Genomic DNA, 16,965 nt, shown 5'->3' on the forward strand with positions numbered 1-16,965 from the left:
AGTTAAGCAGTAACTATTTTGTCAAAGGATATTCCAGAGTAGTTGCCACTTGAATGACACGATAGCCTCATTACCTAACCTACACTTTTCTCTACACACTAAGAGAGAGATTCGCTATTTTGTGTTTTGAAGAAAAAGCAAGTAGTATACTACTGTGCTGTGTTCATTCTGATATTCAGCTATATTTGGACATTACTTAAAAATGTATAGGGTATGTGGGCTTGAGGTGCCTTTCAGGAAAGAAACCACTCTAAGGGGAACAGTGATGAGGCAAACAGGCTTGATCAAAACACAAAAACTCACATTGTAGATGTGGGCTGACAGTATAGGTACAGACTGACTCTAACAACAGCACGTATTCTAGCATTTGGATTTGTTGTTCTAAGCTTCTCAAAAGACTTGTATCTGAGGTTTATGGAAAAGAGTAACAGTGAGCAAGATCTGAAGGAGTTTGTTTTGCTAAAATGATTGAAAAATATCAAAGTGCAGAGTAGTGTGAATTATACATTCAAAAAATAAACAAAACAAAGTGACTATGCATATTTTTTTTAAAGCATACAAAACAAAAAGGACTCCATGGAACACAGCACCTCCATGGGCTGGAAGAGGCCAGCCCTCAAATGCAGGAAGACCCAATGGTCCCCAACACCAGAGGAAAAGGACTTTCACCAAGCTCTCCAGCAACCAGAAATGGCACATTCTTAAGGATCAAAGACTGTGAACATGAGAGTCACCCCTCAAAACTTATGAAAATAAAAGGGAGATATTTTTAGAGAGGCCAGAGAGCCCACAACAGCAAGGTAGAGCTATGAGAGCAAGTTTAGTACTGCTAAGAATATGGTTACAAGCAACTTGGGGACCTACAGGGTGTTGCAGGATAAAGCTTTCTTCTGAGGTTGATGAAAGTGCTCACTGAAAGTTAGAGAAGAGTGTATAGTCAAATATGAGTTGCTAGAATAAATATGGTTATTTGAGTGTGTATGAATTTTTTAAGGGAGTGGGGGTTGGAGGAAAGAGCTGATACACAGTCATACTCAGGATTGTAGTCACCTTCACTGATTAGTTACAAAGCAAAGTATTTTACTAGTTCTCAGAAAATGTGGAATTAAGTTATTCACCTAGATAAATTTCAGAAGTTCATAGGAATAATACAAACTGAACTAAAATATCCCATACCTAGGGGAAAAAAAATAAAACCCCCTAATTGCTGAAGGAAGCTTATACACTATCAAAGAAAGACTCATTCAAAATATTTCATTATCCATTTAGTATTTAATGAGTACCCTTAGGAGAAACCATGGAATAGTTGCCCCTAGTGGGCTAGTGATGCAATATTTTAAATTAACAAATAAGAGAAATCAAACAAATGATGGATTTGACCTGAGGGTTTGCTGAATCAGTCAGATTTTTAACAAATTTATCTTGACATCATTTAAAAACCATCATTAAGAGATACTTTCCCACAGAGATTTGTAACCAGTAGAAATTTAAAAAGGCAAATGATTAAATTGAAAACTGAGTGATAATGGGAGACCCTACTCAACCTGTACACCTGCCTAGATGCAGCATGGTCTCACTAAAACAGTATAGACCTTGGAATCAAATTGGCATGGGTTAGAATTTCAGCTCTTTTATTGCATTCTTTGTAGCTTTAGGTAAGTTACTTAGCCTCTTGAGCTTTTTCCAGATCTGCAAAAGGGAGAAAACAGTACTCATGTGTTTTGAGTTTAACTGACTTTAATGTGTATAAAGTTGTGTCTAGAGAATGCTTGGCTGTCATCATTATCATCCTTTATTACTATCTTTTTCTTCTCTTATATCAAATGACAAACGACAACAACCATTCATTGTTACTTTTTCCTCTAAAACTGCCAATCTCCCTTAAATAAAACAAATGTAAACAAAAGTACTTTCAACTACACAATAATGAATAACGTATCAGTTAGGGTCCCAGGAACAAACAGACAGTACACTCATATTAGGATCATTAAAGGAGGGGTTAGTAAAGAGACTATTCAAGAATACGTGAGTCAAGTCAAGGAATCCACAAAGAATGGTACAGTTATTGGACTAGCAATATTCAGTTCTTACAACCTCCAAGCCAAAGAGACAAGAAGAGGTATGGGTCACCAATTACTAGAGTCATAGAGTCAGAGCGCACTGCCTTGAAAAACAAGGTTATTCTCTGGGACATAGACATAGTTAGCCTCAGGTGACCTAGAAAGGAAGGAGTTGAGGAGGTGAACACAATCTTATTTTCCTGCCTCTTTTTAATATCTTGATGGGATTCACCACTGCTAAATGCAACAGGGTCAGGGCAAAGAAAGCTGCTGCTGTACAGCTTACTGGTCAACCTCCCAGGACAGAAAGCCTCCTAGGTTGGGGCCGGCGGGTCAGGTAGGGCAGGTGGGGCAGGAGGTGACTGGAGCTAGAAAGGACATGGAAGATGCGCCACACAAATTTGATCTGAAGTCTCCAGAGAGGACTGTACTTTTCTACTACCTCATTTCATCATAAGAACAATATTTATTATTCATCCTTAATCCTCACAATAACCCAGTGAGGTATATTCCGTTACTATATTATCCCCACTGTACAAAAGAGGAAAACAGCTCCAAGAAGTGAAGTAAATTGCCCAGTAATTAGCAGAGCCAGGATTCAAGCCTGATTTGTCTGACTCCAGAGTCCATGTTTTTGTCAAACCTGTTACCTTGCTTTGCTGCCAATATCACGAACCAGTGCATTTTAATTATCAATAAGTGGTAGCTTATGCAAATATCAAAGCTGTGCCTAAATACAAGAATGCTTGATTTAAAAGATTTCTTCTCAAGAAGGCAGTTATCTTAGTTCCTACAAGTTCCTCCCTCAACAAAGACAATCCTCTGAGCCCATAGAAGCACATTCTCCCTCCAAGTGCACTTTTGAAACCAGATGACAGAGCGCTCACGAGCAGTGTCATTACTATAGGAATTTTCACATAAAAGTTAATTGGGGAGAAGGAAGAGTCAGCTCCTGCAGGGAGAACACTTTAGAAATAAAAATGAACAGAGAAGGTGGGTAAGACAGATAGATGGTGCTGGAACATTCAAAGATGGAATTTGAGCAGGAGCACCTGAATAAATTGTGCTGCTTTGAGGAAAGGATAAGGGAGTTAAGACAGGTTGTTTCCTAGAGATTAAGGATGTTCATAGTAGACAAAGCCCTGAACTGGGCATTAGAAGAAATAGGTTTTACTTTCATCCCTGTGTCATATACACAAGTCGTATGGTATTAGCAAACACTCTTTCTTTCTCTAGCATTTGTTTGCTTCTCTCACAGGGTTGTTATGGGAGTTAATGAGATAATGTCTTAGGAAGTGAAGGGACAGCATTCACAAGGCAGAATGAGGGAAGATGTACATAGTAGGAAACTTCTGTGGTCATCTTAAGAGCTGGACCAAGAAAGAGTCTTTTCTCTTAATTAACAACTTTAGAAGGAATAAGGAAATATCAGGGACTTAGACACTGAGGCAAATATCTAAGTTACTTGTCGTAAGTGTAGGGAGGGCAAATTAGCGGGCACTTCAGAGCCCATGGCAATAATTCAAACTTTCCCATGAGAAGTCTGTTTTATTTTTAATGTTTTTAATTTTTTAAATAACAGCTGATATTCGCTGTTATTTTACATTAGTTTCAGGTGTCCTGCATAGTGGTTAGACACATATAATTTATGGAAAAATTCTCCTAATAATTCTAGTACCCACCTGGCACAATAAATAGTATATGATCAACTATATTTCCATTTTATGTATTGCTTTTCAGCTTCATAATGACATATAGATCTTTGGAAAGGAATTTGATAAGTACCGAAACAATAATGGCATTTTATATATATATACATATATATATATATATATATATATATATATATATATAGTGACAGAGATAGAGAGAGAGGGAGAGATAAGGACAGACAGGAAGGGAGAGAGATGAGAAGCATCAATTCTTTGTTGTGGCATCTTAGTTGTTCATTGATTGCTTTCTCATATGTGCCTTGACCAGGGGGCTATAGCAGACTGAATGACCTCTTTCTCGAGTCAGTGACCTTGGGCTCAAGCTGGTGAACCTTGCTCAAACCAGATGAGCCTGCGCTCAAGCCAGTGACCTCGGGGTCTCAAGCCTGGGTCCTTCGTGTCCCAGTCAGATGCTTTATCCACTGTTTCACTGCCTGGTCCCAAGCTATGGTATTATATATTTTTATATAGTAATTCAGAAAGCAACTTGAAATGCAGAAAATGCTCTAGATATAAAGGTGTTCTTAGTAATGCTACTTAAAATAATAAAAATTTGGAAACAATTAGATATCCAATAGTAAGAAAATAGCTAAATGAAATATGAGAAACCTCATGATATACTATACATTTTAATATATATATAGTATAAGATATTTTCATTACATGAGAAAATGCTTCTGCTATAATGTTAAATATAAAACAGAATTAGAGTTGTATAAATAGTATGACCTTAGAAAAACTTATGCACAAAGAAAAGACTAGAAAAAAATATAGAAGGCCTGACTAGGCAGTGGTGCAGTAGATAGAATGTAGGACTGGGATGCAGAGGATCCAGGTTTAAGACCCCAAGGTCGACAGCTTGAGCGCAGGCTCATCCGACTTGGGCAGGGGCTCACCAGCTTGAGCACGGGGTCACTGGCTTGAGCATGGGATCATAGACATGACCAATGGTTACTGGCTTGAGCCCAAAGGTTGCTGGCTTGAAGCCCAAGGACTCTGGTTTGAGGCCAATGTCACTGGCTTGAGCAAGGGATCACTCTCTCTGCTGTAGCCACCATACCCCCCTCCCTCCCAGTCAAGGCACATATGAGAAAGCAACCATTGAACACCTAAGGTGCCACAAGGAAGAATTGATGCTTCTCATCTCTCTCCCTTCCTGTCTGTCTGTCCCTATCTGTCCCTCCCTCTGACTCTCTCTCTGTCAAAAAAAAAAAAAAAAAAGATAAGAAAAGAAAAAAAGGTAAAGAAAAGAAAGAAATATAGTAAAACAGTTGAAGTTGTATTTAGGTACAAGTATTACAAATGGTTCTGTTCTTCCTTCTGTAGTCTTTGGGTTCTTAAATTCTCAACATTTGGGAAAATAAAATACTTAAAAATCAGTAAAAGAAAGTATTTGAGTGAATATAAAACATGTCATTAAACATCTTTTTCTACTTCACAGTGCCTTGTAAGTGATAAGCTTTTGTTGGTATAATTTTTCCAGAAGGTTGTTGCATTGTCCCTTCAATAATTTGTTTTTGAGGGCCACTTTGCTACTTCATTCATAGGGTTTAGCTTTGCTTTTGGGCCTCTATTGACTGGGAAAGGCTTCACTGGAAAAGGATGGCCAAAAATTAAGTTCTATCTCACTGACCCTGCCCTCACCCGAAGGAAAGGTGAGTAGCCAAAGAAAATCTTCAGGCTCTACTTCACCTAGAACAAACAGTTACTGAGGTCGCTCTATGCTTGTTTCTGAAAATGCTAAACACATGCAGCTCAGACAAATACAAATAATGAAATGAATCAGCAAACAAGAGATTTGGGTTGTGTCAGGTTCACAGGAGCTCAATCTACAAAATATTCCCAAATGTATTATAAATTGGAAAATACTGTAATGGAATGGAAAGGAAATGTCCATCACAATTTGCAACAGAAATATCCATAAAATAAATTAATGATGGACCTCTTTATCTAAGTTTAGCTTCAAAAGGCTTTGTACCCTTTGAACCATTCAGAGCCTCTTCTTAATGTCTTCATCAGCTCTAGCTGAGTGGTTCAGTGAATAGAGTGTCATCCCAGCACACTGAGGTAGTGGGTTCAATCCCCAGTCAGGGCACATATGAGAGGCAACCAATGTGAAACAACGAGTTGATGCTCACCCCCCTCTCAAATCAATGAAGAAAAAAATTTTAATTGCTGTTCAGCTTCCTATCTCACCCCATCTCACTTTTTCTTACCTCCTAAGAGAAGGAAGGAGTTTCTTCTGTCCGAGAGAATAAAGTGTTTGTTTTTCTTTCCATGCACAGTTGTGCCTTCTACTTACTCTCTATCTTCCCTCGCTCATCTGCTCTAACCCTATCTGGCTGTCGCTTCTCATACACTATTCTCTCCAGAGTCTCTCTTCTCATTAAAAAAGAAAATCTTCCTTAGCCCTATATTTTCTCCCCTCTAAACATCATTCTTTCTCTCCACAATCAAGTTATTTGAAATAACTGTCTACTGGACATGGACATGCTTTCTTCATCTCCTTACTTCTACCTTCTACCTCTCAATCCACAGCAACCTAGTTGTTCTCTTTCTGCACAACTTCTTTCTAAAGATTCTTGACCTCCATATTGACAAATATAACAAACTGTTAAATTCTCTTACTGGACCTTCCTACTATAACATTGGAAGTGTTTCTTCTGGAAACTCTGCCCTCCCTTATTTTCTGTGATAGCACTTTCACTGGCTCTAATTGCTTGACTTCACTCCACTTGATGGAGGTCTTCTTTTGTTCACTCCTTAAATGTAAATAAAACCACTGCTCTTACTCTTCTTCAGTAATTCCCAAACATGACTACATACCAAAATTATCCAGGGAATTCTATAAAAGGCACATTGCTCACTCTTCACTAATGAGTCAGAATCTCCAGGAGAGGTAGAGAGGAATCTACTTTTGACCAATTCTTGAGATAATACTCATGAAGCTTACAGAGTACTATACTATTGACTGGCACCTAAAAATCTCTGCTCTACTTTATATTTCTGGACAATCCATTCATTTTCATTGTTTAATGTGCTATATATATCCTAATAACATAATAGATATGTTAATAATGTATATGTATATATCATACCTTGACCCCCCAAATTTTTACATTAAGCTTGCTAGACATTTCTACTTAAAAGATCCCCAAGTATCTCACATACATGTCACATACTCAACATGTTTTCTCTCTTTACTCCCAAATATATTCCTTCTCCTGTTCTCTTTTTCTCAGTTAATGGTATCACCATCCATTCAAGCCAAGATCCTGAGTCCCTTCCATTCCCTAATCATCCACAGTCAATCAGTGATCACGTCCTGCTGCTGGAGTACCTAGAAAATATTTCTCAGTTCCATCTTCTCTTTGTAGGTCTATTGCCAATACTCTTTCAGACTTTTATCCACACCATTTCAGGTACCTTCTAATAGGTACCTCTTTGTCATCAATACTGCCTACTTAACCATCCATATTTCACATTTCCCTCATTTGCTATAGTGAACCCCACATTCTTCAGGCTGCTTCTCACATCCATGTCCCTGTTCTTAATTGTTTTTCTCCTCTTGTTCTTCCCCAAATCCACTTCCTGCCTTCTTCACTTATGTATTGCTACTTTAAGACTCAGCAGAGAGATCTTCTCCTCCTAAGCTCCTGATTCTCCTGATATCCCCTACCCCACCCCCACTGCCAGTCTGAACCAAAGTCCTTCTATGATGCCCAACAACATATTTTTCAAATATACTAAAATGTTCTGTGTCTCACTGCCACTGCCACCCTGGACTCTAAGACCCTTGAGGGTAGAAAACATTTCATGTTTTTATATACAATCACAACAAAAGATATGTCCAATAATTTTTTTTCTAAATTTTGCCAAATTGAGTTTCTTCCCTTGACTAGAATTATAAGAAGGAAAGCACATTTTGTCTCTAGACTAAAAAGAAACAAATATCTTTTCTTGTAGCTTATACTCATACAAACCATCATTCTATTCCCTTCTCCTCCGCAAAATGATAACAGTAGTCCCTCTCATTCATTCACCAGACATTTACAAGGCACTTGTGGTAAGTGATGAACTATGGTAGGGTCCAGGGATATAAAGATAAATATGATAAAATCTCCCTCTACAAGGAGCTCATAGGCTAGAGGGGGAGAAAGACAAGTAGTACAATGCACTAAGTGCTCTGACAGAGGCTCAGAATAGCTGGTGTGGGACCCAGAGGAGGCAGAAAGTGATTCATATACCTAATGGCTTCAAAGCCTATTCTGAGTTATTCTGCTCTTGCGAACACTTTGCTTTAAGTTGTTCAAATGCCATTTCATATATTGATGTTTTCCCCAGTAGAAGGAAAAGAACATGAAAGTAGGAACTAGCAGTTCTCTTCATCTTGTTTGCACATCTGTCAGACCTCTGTCCCTGCAGAAGAGGTGGCCATAGAATTCTACACCCAAAAAGCATTCTGGAAATGCCCATTAAGTGAATAATGTGCAAGTGATTACACTTGTATAAGAGAACACAAGCCGCTTTTGATGTCAGACAAATTTATTATAAAATAATTGACATATTGGAAAATAAGCATACATCATTTGGCTCCGAAAGTACCCCAATCCTTCACTTTCCAAGGTATGGAAATGCCAAAATAGCCTCTCTTTGTACACTCTCCTTGACCAGTATTTCAAAATAGTCGAGTTGAGTCATTTAACAGCAAATAAATTACATTTCTTTCTAGGATTCCATGCTCTGTAGCTTTTCCCCCAATCTAAAATAACTGCAGCTCTTTAAAACAAAACTCTCACCTAAATGAAAGGTCAGGGACTTTCTATTTCTTCTCTCACAAATGCACGTCTGCTACTTTAGAACACCCTGCTCTGGTCTGAGCTGCCTGCTGCAGCAGGGTAAATTACAACAGAAGCTTCTTTCAACAACTTTCCTAACCATATCCACCCACTGACGCATTATGGTGCCCTTCCAGGCCTGGGCAGTGGGAGGTGACTAGAGCAGTTTTGTCCTGTGAATCATAGGACAGCATGGTGCGCAGTCTGCTGGCCTGAGGCCTAAGATGGAAGGAACCTCCTCAGGGATGTGTCACTGCCAGCTAAGTGATAACACATCCATTGAGAGCCTCAGGATAAAAACCCTGAGTCATCATGAGGGAAAACAAAATGCTGGTGAGATAATATCCACAGAATCTCTAGTTTAAGCAGTTCACTACCTGTGAAGGAAGTTGGAGTTCATGGAGGCATTGTGTCTTTTTTATTTTTCAATCCTTTTCTGCTCCATTATCAGATAAAAGTCTATGATGTGAGGTCTTTTAAATTTGAGAAGTGTTTGAATGGCGTTATCACTGAAGGCTGCAGGATCCAGGCACAGACTGTAGTGTACAAATCATGCATTACACATCATGAGCAGTACTTTCCATCAGGAGATGGGCTCAGTTCTAAAACCCAAACCATTCTACCTCTCCAGTGAAATAAGCAAATAAAAAATACCATTCTGTAGATGATAGTTAGATAGTAAGATGATGAATAGATAGATGAGAGAAATACAGACAGAGAATAGAGGGAGCTAGGGAGAGGGATAGGAGAGGAGAGGAATGTTGTACATCCATGTCACAGATTCTGAATTCTATTATGCGTCTCTTCTCAATCTGAGCTATAGAAGCAAAACTCTCATCTCTAAGTTATTATGAGCCCAGATCCTTTCAGATATTCCTTTTTAAAACAAACGTCCCTGGCCTGACCTATGGTGGCGCAGTTGGTAAACCATCAACTTGGAACACTGAGGTCACCGTTCCAAAACCCCAGACTTGCCTGGTCAAGACACATATGAGAATTAATGCTTCCTATTCCTCCCCCCTTTCTCTCTCTCTCTCTCTCTCTCTCTCTCTCTCTCTCTCCTCTCTAAAATGAATAAAAATAAATAAAACAATATACCCCTTACAACTAAAAGTTGCTTCCATTCATCAGTTAGTAATGCATTCTGCTTTTAATGGTCTTGCAAAATTTACATTGCGAATAGCCCTATTAAAATAAAAATATAACTGAATAGCTTTAAGATCTAGTAATTCTATTGTCTTTATTATACAGCATATAAGGAGAAGCTGAAAAAAATAACCCAGTTCACAAGTAAAAGAGACTAGCGCAGTTGGCAGTGCCTCATGCAGATCTTACTTAGGTGCGTGTATGAAAGTTTTTCTAATGACACTTCAATAGAACAACTTTTTATCCTAGCATCAAGTAACTCAGTACCCTCAAGCTATCATTTCTCTCTGATTAACAATTTCTACCCAAGGAGTCACTGCCTGCTGACTATACAAACAGAAGAAAAGCAAGGCATAAAATTAAAGAGTTCAATGTTAATTAAAAGAAACATAAACAAGGAAATTAACACACCCAAGAAACAAAAGACTAGGAGTAAAAACCTAAACCTATAAGTACGCTGCTTCTTAGGAAGCGACACCTATTAGAATCCTTCAAGGTAATGAGCCCATTGTGGTGAAGTTATTAAGACACACGCATAGGCCCCTTAGCTTTAATTGGAGCCAAAAAAAAAATGATTGATCAGCAGGAAAAAAAGTATTTTATGTTAATTTTTTTTAAATAGCAAAAAGAAAACTGGACAACAAATTTAGATTTTTTTTCATATTCAATAGTTTTGGTATTTACAATTTTATTATGGGCATTAAAGGTAACACAAAATAAAGTCAAGATCTGTTAAGGAAGTAATTATGATACTCTTCTGCCATGAGAGAGTCATTTTCAAGTATCTTTCTCTTTCATATTCAAAGTATATGAGGAAGATGAAATCGAATCAAGCCCTTCAGCTAAGTGCCTTTTTATTCAAAATATTTTCACTCTTATGCAGCTCATTTCATTCTAAAAGAGGAAAATTTTAAATATTACCTGAAGAATAATTTACATTACAAATGTTTGGAGAAGAAAGAAAAAGAGCAAAATGAATTAATAGAATATCAGAGTTTTTGAATTTGTCACAGCTGGAATCAAATTCTGCTATGGCCACTTTCTGATTTTGTGTCCTTGAGAAGTTATTTAACCCTTTTGAATGTCAAGTTCATGGTCAATATAAATGTAGCAATTGAAACCCACACTGCAAGGCTACAATGCAGACTAAAGAATGTACTGATGTTCAACATATACTATGTACCATACCTGTATCAAAGAAAGTGTTTCTTTAATGCTAGAGTTTATTTTTACTTTGTTTACCCTGTATTTGAGTAAGTAAGTACTGGGTTTTTTAGGAGGCTCAAATTTTACTAATGCTACAAAAGCAGTTTAATTAAAAATGGACTCTTCCCCTTTGTACATGGTTGGTGCAAATGCAGATTGATGCAGCCACTATGGAAAACAGTATGGCGTTTCCTCAAAAAATTAAAAGTAGAACTGCCTTATGACTAAGTAATTCTGTTTCTGAGTATATATCAGAAGAAACCCAAATCACTAATTCAAAAGGTTATATGCATCTCTAAGTTCATTGCAGCATTATGTTAGACAAGACATAGAAGTAACCTAAGTGCCTATCAATAAATGAATAGGTAAAAAAGCTGTGGTACATATATACAATAGAATATTACTCAGCCATTAAAAAATGAAATCTGAACATTTGTGACGTATGGATGAACCTAGAGGGTATTACGCTAAGTGAAATACGTTAGAGAAAGACAAATACAGTACCATATGATTTCACTTATACGTGGAATCTAAAGAACACCATGAATTAACAAAATAAAAACAGACTCAAAAATGGAAAAAAGAGACTAATGGTTGCCAGAGGGGAGGGCATTAGGGGACTGCGTGAAAAAGGTAAAGGGATTAAGAAGAACAAATTGGTAATTACGAAACAGTCACAGGAATGTAAAGTACAGCATAGGAAATACAGTCAATAATATTGTAATAACTGTGTATGTTGCCAGGTGGGTACTGGAAGTATGGGGTTGGGGGACATTTTGTATAGAATTGTCTGATTACTACGCTGTATAACTGAAACTAATGTAAAATAATATTGAATATAAACTATAATTAAAAAAATAAAACATTTAAAAAAATGGATTCTTCCCAGGATTATTATTCTTCATTTGCACTGGCACAGAATGAGAGGAGTCTGTCCTAATTCTCAGGGCACTCAAGTGCTGTACAAGATTGAATCTTTAGTTCTGTGTCCAAACCTAAGCTTCTGTACAGTCAAATGATCACTTCAACCTTACATCCAGACGTTCGAAATTCTTTCCTCTCTGACATGTCCTTCTTCAACTGCACATTGAATAAGCTTCAAAATGAACCTTATCACTATTCCAGAGAGAAGTTGATTGTAACACTCACCTTCAGCTGCTAGCACTAAGTAACTGCCAACTTTCTCTGCAAATTTCAAAGGCTCTAAGTGTAAAGGACCAGCAAGGAATCCTAACACAGAGAAGGAAATTCACCACAGTTCACATGATTACCCAGGTGCTACTCAGAGCTTGGTTGCTTTAGTAGCCTGTGCTGAATCATCACCATTCATGAACTACCCATCTGGCATCTGAAATTAGATTTTCTTTCCTCTTCATTCATAATGGTGATGAGGGACAGAGGTATATAATAGTAAAGCCCCTTAAAGATTATTTTTCTAACAGATGAATTTTTTAGTGAAAATGGATTCTTCACTAAGGATCTGGCTCTCTTTTATCAACCAATGGTTTATTAGCTCAATTTTTCAAAAAGATGATGACATTTGGGAAGATGGAGTTTTATCCTTAAAAATCTTTTTAATTCACTGAGGAAGTAATATAAGCTAAAATGTAACAGTGGCAAAATAAAACACATTTTTAATGTATGAAATCTAAGTAGCCAAGAGAAAGAGACTTAGGATTAAAAGTATCTTTAAATTTCAGGCTCACCTGAAACCTTTCATGAAGATAATGTCATACCATACCACTCCACACCATACCACACTAGACCAAAGATATTGTTATTGGACATCCTATTCTTAAATATTACTAGGGGGAAAAAAACCCTTAGTCCACTATAATAGCTCAAATTCTTAATAATCTTTGGTGGAGGGGGTACCAGTTTATCTCATTTAGCAAAAATCAGTTAGAATATTTTAAATTCTTAAAAATGTAATTATTATTAAGTATAATAATAATAATTATTATTTATTCATGACTATTCTGCTTTTAAAGACCAAGACCATTTCTGCTCTGTTACTTATTGAGTACTTTTGAGCAAGCTACCTAAGCTCTCTGTACCTTATTTTTTTAGTTTATAAACTATAAGTATGACATCCTGCTTCATACCATTGTTGAAAGAGATACAAGTTCTTAGAGGTAGAGTGCTAGAAACAGTGACAACACATAGTAAGTGTAAGGTCGGTGAATAATGGGGGATGGTCACGTGGGGAACTCAGACCGGTGAACTTTGGCTAGGACCGCCCACAACCAAGTGCGCCAAAAGAAGCTTCGCAGGAACCCTTTGGAAAAAAGCGACTGTCTGCCAGCCAGTGAGATTTCACCACGCCATATCAGCTCGACTTCCCTAGAGAACCCCTTTAAATATCTCCCACGCACTTTAATCCTTGCGACTTCCCTGGCCTCCATCTTTCTTCAGGGCCAGGGAACCTTGCCGGGCAGGATGCGTGCTCTTTACTCAATAAAGCCTTTTACTATTCCACACTTGGTGGCTCTGGCCCCTTCCTTCCTTCTCAGCGGGGAAAAATACCTTACAGTAAGCAATCATTAAATGTGAGATAGCATCATCCTTGTATTTCTTTCTTATGCTTAAGAAACTGTAATTTGTTTACAGTGAATGCACAGTGTGTAATCATGACCATTGTTTTGAAAATAATAACCTAACATATTTATTCACTCTAAATCATGTTGCTTGCATGTATCAACTATTTTACCCTGACCATTAATGAAGAAGAAGAGAGATGAATAAAGCATCAGGTATTTTGAGGGATAAAACAAATCTATTTTACACTCTAGAAGGGAGCGCACCCAAACCAGATTTCCTCATACCAACAGAGGATAGCACCCAGAAGGTTCTCTCATAGGATCAGTGACACTAAAGGTATCTCAAAGCTCATCTGTGCCCCTAGGGTGAAAAAAAGAGACTGCAGACAGTACTGGCTGGAGAACTTGAAAGTGATGGTGTGGAAAGAAATAAAGTGACAATAAAGTTTGAGAGCTGAAGAGGAGTAGCCTTCCCAAACCTGAGCTCAAATGAGAAGCACAGCCAGACCTGAAGGGAACCACAGCCCAGCAAAAGCTGAGAGCTGTCCTAGTTGGAAAAGATAGCAGAATTTCCTAAAAGCAATTTCTGTTCCTTGTTTATGCCAAGGGAACAGAACAAAAGAGAATTAAATCAACTGCGGTTCTTTGAAAGTGGAGGCAGGAGGTAGCAGGGACCAAACCATCTCAGAGATGGATGATGTAAAAACACATCATTAAAAAATGGCATGCGAACCAAAGTGGCCTTTCCTCCAATGCTGTGAGAACAATAATAATTCTGTCAGTGCAATCACAAATATCTATCAGGCATTTACTGTGTGGCAGGCAACGTTCTCAATTAAAATGTATGAACTCATTCAATTCCCACAAAATTCTGTAAAATAATCACCATTTTTATGTCCGATCTGCAGACGGAGAAATGGAGCCAGAGACAGCTTCTACAACCAGCCAGTGATTACATGGCCAGTGAGCTTTGAACTAAGAATATGTAAGTTTTCTTGTGCCCAAAGGAAGCCATGGTAATCTCTGATATAACTAAATTTGGGGGTATTTTTTAATCCCTTATCAGTGGGAACAGTAGTCCTAGGGCTAGGAGATTGGTTATATGAGATAAGAAAACCCAATAGTTTCTATATTTGAATTTTGGTGAGTAAATTTTGAATCTATTATAGTTGGGTATTTAAAAATATTTTTTATTTTATTTATTAGCTTTTAAAGAAGGTGGAAGGGAGAGAGAGAAAGTGAAATACTGATTTGTTGTTCTACTTATTTATATATTCATTGGTTGATTCTTGTATGTGCCTTGACCGGGAATTTAACTCTCAGCCTTGGCATTTCAGGACAATGCTCTAACCAACTGAGCTACCCAGCCAGGGCTTAACCCTATTATAAATGTTAGTCAGTATAAGTATACCAAACTTATAAGATAGAAATTTTAGTTCATTTATTTTATTCTCCTTGCTCCCAAAATCATTTTGAAGCAACCAAAGAAATATAGCAATAGGAAAATTAGGACAGCATTACCATCAATTTAGGAAATTTCTGTAAAATAGTTCACAAGATCCAGACTGTTCAGGGGTCTACAAACTGTAGAATGTAAGAAGAGTTTAACAGCAATAAATCTATTGATAAAATTTTATCATATCAAGAGATCAAGAAAGAAGAGAGACAAATATACTCTTTAAAAGTATCTAAAAAGCATGTGAACAAGAACTCAACATTGAGACCTACTTTTTAAGTTTGTTAAAACAGAAATATAAGACATATCTTCCTCAAATAGTCAATGTTTTGCTCAGTGATCAAAGATTGGAGACATTACGATTAAAGTGTCAGGAGTAGGAGAAGGACACCCCTTATCACTACCCTAGTTAACAATGTGTTTAAAGTATTAGCTAATAAATCTAATAAAAAAGATTCATAAGTATTGGAAAAGAGGAGGCAAATCTATAATTATATAAAAATCATAGAACTTCTTACTTGAAAGACTCCAAAGAGTAAAGTAAATAAAACAGAAATCAAAAAGAAATGTTTAGTAAGGTGGTTGATTATAAATCAATGTTGTCTTATATAATAACAATTGGAAATATAACAGCTACCAAAACAAAAAACAGAAAACAACAACTAAGCATAAAGATGCTCTTGGGGGGTTTGTTTGTGTAGAAAGGTGTAAGGGGATATATGAAAAAAATAAGCTATAAAACTTTATTGAAAGTCATAAAAGGAGACATAAAAATAAATAACAAATTTCTGAAGAGGAAAGCATGTGTGGTGTCAGTCATGTACAGTCCAATCTGAATTATTTATCTATTTATTTGTATTTAAATATTTCTTATAGACACTTTCGCACATACACAAAGGCAGAGAAAATAGGATCATTGACTCCATGAACTCATCATACAGCAGAACAATATCAGCGTTTTTTCCATCTTGCTTTATCTATCTCCACCATGCTCTTTTCCCATCACCTCTCTCAGCATGAGTAATATATCACATCAGCTAAACATGATGGTTCCTAACCATCATGATATGGTTAGAAAATTGCTGAAAAATAATAATAATGAAGGGAAAGTTTCTATAATAATTATAATAATTGGTACTGGTACCAGAATAGGAAAAAAAACTATGGAATTGAACAAAAACACCAAAAGAAATACAACTACGTAAGAGAATTTGATACTTGATAAAGGTAACATTTTTAACCAATGTTTAGAGCCTAGATTAATCAATAACAAGTGTCCATAAAATGTCACATTAAAATAAAAAATAACATTGGATGTTGGACTCTCATTTACTACCAGTGAGAATATAATCAGTACAACAGTTTTAGACAGGTATTTGGCAAATATAGCAGAAGCCTTATAAACACATAAGCCCTTTGAGGTAGCATGAGAAAAGGGTACACAGATATACGTGCAAAGATGATGATCAAAGTGTTGTTCATAATACAAAAATATTTGAACAAATTAAATACTCAATAATAATTATCTAAATTAATGCTGTTGTAATAATGCAGTAAAATATTAGATTATTAAAGATAATTTAGATTTCTATATAGATATATTCATGATAAATTGCTAAGTGAAAAGCATTGGATATAAAACTAAATTTATAATATGAGCCCATTTATGTCCTATGCCTATTCATACTTAGAATATAATCTATCTGGAAGCATATACATAAAAATTTAACAGTATCTTTCTGTGCCTAAAGAAATCTAATTATTCTACTGGGATCATGTGCTATTTGCATTATAAAATTTTTAATTAACAAAGAAGTATGTATAACTTTAAGTATAGTGTGCAAATTAAGACCAAAGTAGCCTGACCATGTGGTGGTGGCAGCGCAGTGGATAGAGTGTCGGCCTGGGACACTGAGGACCCAGGTTCAAAACCTGAGATTGCCGGCTTGAGTGTGGGATCACAGACATGACCCCATGGTCTCTGGCTTGAAGCCCGAAGGTCATTGA

The 16,965-nt window shown here is 36.8% G+C and overlaps 1 protein-coding gene across 6 annotated transcripts in view; it reads right to left on the minus strand.

Moving 5' to 3' along the window:
* The window catches only part of PDE4D (phosphodiesterase 4D), a 1,514,231-nt gene that overhangs the window by 1,197,831 nt on the left and 299,435 nt on the right, over positions 1-16,965 (minus strand). The gene's annotated exons all lie outside the window — the stretch shown is intronic.

The sequence above is a fragment of the Saccopteryx leptura genome, chromosome 1 (assembly GCF_036850995.1).
Source record: "Saccopteryx leptura isolate mSacLep1 chromosome 1, mSacLep1_pri_phased_curated, whole genome shotgun sequence".
Taxonomy (NCBI): domain Eukaryota; kingdom Metazoa; phylum Chordata; class Mammalia; order Chiroptera; family Emballonuridae; genus Saccopteryx; species Saccopteryx leptura.